Below are 2,773 nucleotides of genomic sequence, written 5' to 3'. Positions count from 1 at the left end.
CTGGTGGAGAGGGGGAGGACAGTCGTGTCACACTGATATACATCTTTCTTTAAGACTGGAGAGGCTAACATGACCACAATATAGTACACTTTTGAAAGGAATATATAATTCTCAACACATTCTCATATCAAAATAGTATTGATTGTGCTAAAGATGGGTTATCAGCAATATTGTCAATAACTCATACATTTGTTGACAATGGCACATAAATGGTGCCAAAATCCAATCAAAAACCTATATCCGAAAGATGAACTTACATATGTATTAGATAATATTTGCTAATGAGTATCCCACAGTTACTCCTGTGCCCATGAGAGACAATGTCACACTGACTTCAGTGACACTGACTAGCGGCACTGTTTGATCTAATCTTATATCAATATGTGTAACCTGCAGTCAAACAAAAAACGATTACTTCAATCCACAAGTCAACAAGAGTCACACCACTTCACTGGAAATCTTTTGTTCCACGAGGGTTTTTGAAGGGTGTCACTGATATTTTAAAAAGGTTATTAAATCAAATCATGTGTGAAAATAATGTTAGCAGCACAGCTACCCTAACCTAATCTCCGGCTATCAAACAAAAAAAAAAATACAACTTTTATGACGAAATGTTCCTTGCATTCCAGTAAGCTTGACTAAATGACAAACCCATTTTCTCCTGGAAGTCTATGTGATTTCTTCCATGTAACCTCTGCCTACTGTTCAGCTTCAGTCAAGGGCAAATATTGGTTCAATGTATTGGCGTTGTATTTGCACACAAGGAACAAAGATGTTGCTTCCTGGATGGCTGGTGGGGTTTGTTTGAGGTTGTATATGAGATTTTCTTCTTGCCAATTTATCATAAACAGAACTGAACAGATACCTGAAATAGTTACCAAGCCTACAAAGGCCTGAACATTAATTAATAATCCAAATTGTAAACTTTTCTGCAATATTTATAACTAAGTGTTTAACCAGGTACATTCAAAAGTTGTAACAATGATGCTGACATACTTGAGCAGTACTGCTAACAGCCCTCATGTTACTATTGTCAGTGCGGATATCAATGGTGGTGTTGAGATACTAACTGTAATTGGCAGCCGGACAGTGGGGTAGAACCATTGTTTTGTAACCTTGATGCATTGATTTATTTTATTTTCTTTTCCTGCTGAGAGGAAACATAACATAAGCTAACTGACAAGTCTTACGGACCTTTGCATCCGTACCATGTAGGTTCTCACAGCATGTATTTTTGATGATGTGAACATAAATAAATCAGCCAAACAGACTTTGAAAAGGAATATATCATTTTGGCACAATATAATACTGCTATTCACATAATTGTGCTGTGCTGAACAGACAGTTGGGCGAGCTGAAAAGGACACATCCATTGAAAGAGTGTGTTTCTTCGGATGTTTCTGTGTGTGTGCATGTGTGTGTGCTGCTGCTGTCTAGAGTAATGAAGCGCACTATGCTGGTAGATAAAGTAGCCCGACAACTAGATATGGCATGCTGCTCTATTTTTAGTGCAACAGTGACTCAAAAGTGTGTTTCTGGGTTCTTTTCCTCAGGTGCGTGTGTGCGTCTCACTGGCACATCAGTTACCCGAGGCTGATGGTGAGCATGACTCAACCATTTGAATCATTCTCACGCTGTATGAAGGTCAGCTACACCTTTAAACTCACTGACTGTTTGACACACTCACTCACACACACATTAACTTCACACACACACACACACACACACGCATGCTCTGATCAGCTGCCTGTAGCAAGATTTGCTCCAAACCATCTTACCATTATTCCTCAAACTGCCCTCAAATCATTTTCCTTTCATTTGCTCAGCACTATTCTGCCCTAGCTCTCTCTCTCTCTCTCTCTTTCTCTCCTTCTCTCGCTTTCACACATATACCCACTTTCTAGCTCCTTTCCTTCACCTCCTCTTCTCTCTCCTATCTTTCCTGTCACTCTCCACTCTCAACAGTGTCCAATAAAGCAGAAATGCCACAGAAAAGAATCTAAAGAAGACAAAGTTGAGGTAGAGTTAAAATCATGGTGCTCTGACCCCTCTTTTGGTATGAAACCACGTACTAGCAAACACACACACACACACACACACACACACACACACACGCGTACAGCAACCATGCCTCGATAGGTTTCCTCAGCCCCAGTATACCACGGGCTGCACAGGGAGAACATATTATATTTCCACTAGCTGTTGGGATCCAATCATTTTCCTCCGACTACTAGGCTTGTAACCATCAATTTCACCTGCTGCGAGAGAGAGAGAGAGAGAGAGGGGGGGAGAGAGAGAGAGAGAGAGAGAGAAAGACAGAAGGGCAGACAGAAAGCAAATAACTGAGTGATAGATGGAGGTAGGGGCATAAAGAGATGGAGAGTAGGAGGGACATAAGTAGGGAAGGAAGAAAGAAGCAAAAGACATCAACAGACAAAGTGACACCAGGGGGAAGAAAGAATGGTGGGAAGACGGATAGCGAGAAAGACAGAAAAAAAATGAGAAAGAGTGTAAGAAAGTTCTGAAATGAGGATAATAGGGAAAGAGTGAGATCTCTAACTGCCCTTTCATCAATCCCCCTGCCTCGGTTTTAGAAGACAACATCTCATACTCCTCATCACGGTTGTGACAGCAAAAAAAACAACCAAAAAAAACGCTGAGTCACCATTCTCCCCGAGCCACTGCACTGTGAGATGTCATCAAAAAGCGGCGTGTTATCTGTCCCCAGTGGATCCCACCACTGCAACAGTCAGCTTTCTTAACAAGAACATGG

The sequence above is a fragment of the Centroberyx affinis genome, unplaced genomic scaffold (assembly GCF_046629955.1).
Source record: "Centroberyx affinis isolate AG114_WGS23_722 - 3 ecotype Tasmania unplaced genomic scaffold, CSIRO-AGI_Caff_v1 ptg002544l_1, whole genome shotgun sequence".
In the NCBI taxonomy this organism is placed as follows: domain Eukaryota; kingdom Metazoa; phylum Chordata; class Actinopteri; order Beryciformes; family Berycidae; genus Centroberyx; species Centroberyx affinis.
Note: the sequence above shows the minus strand (reverse complement) of the source record.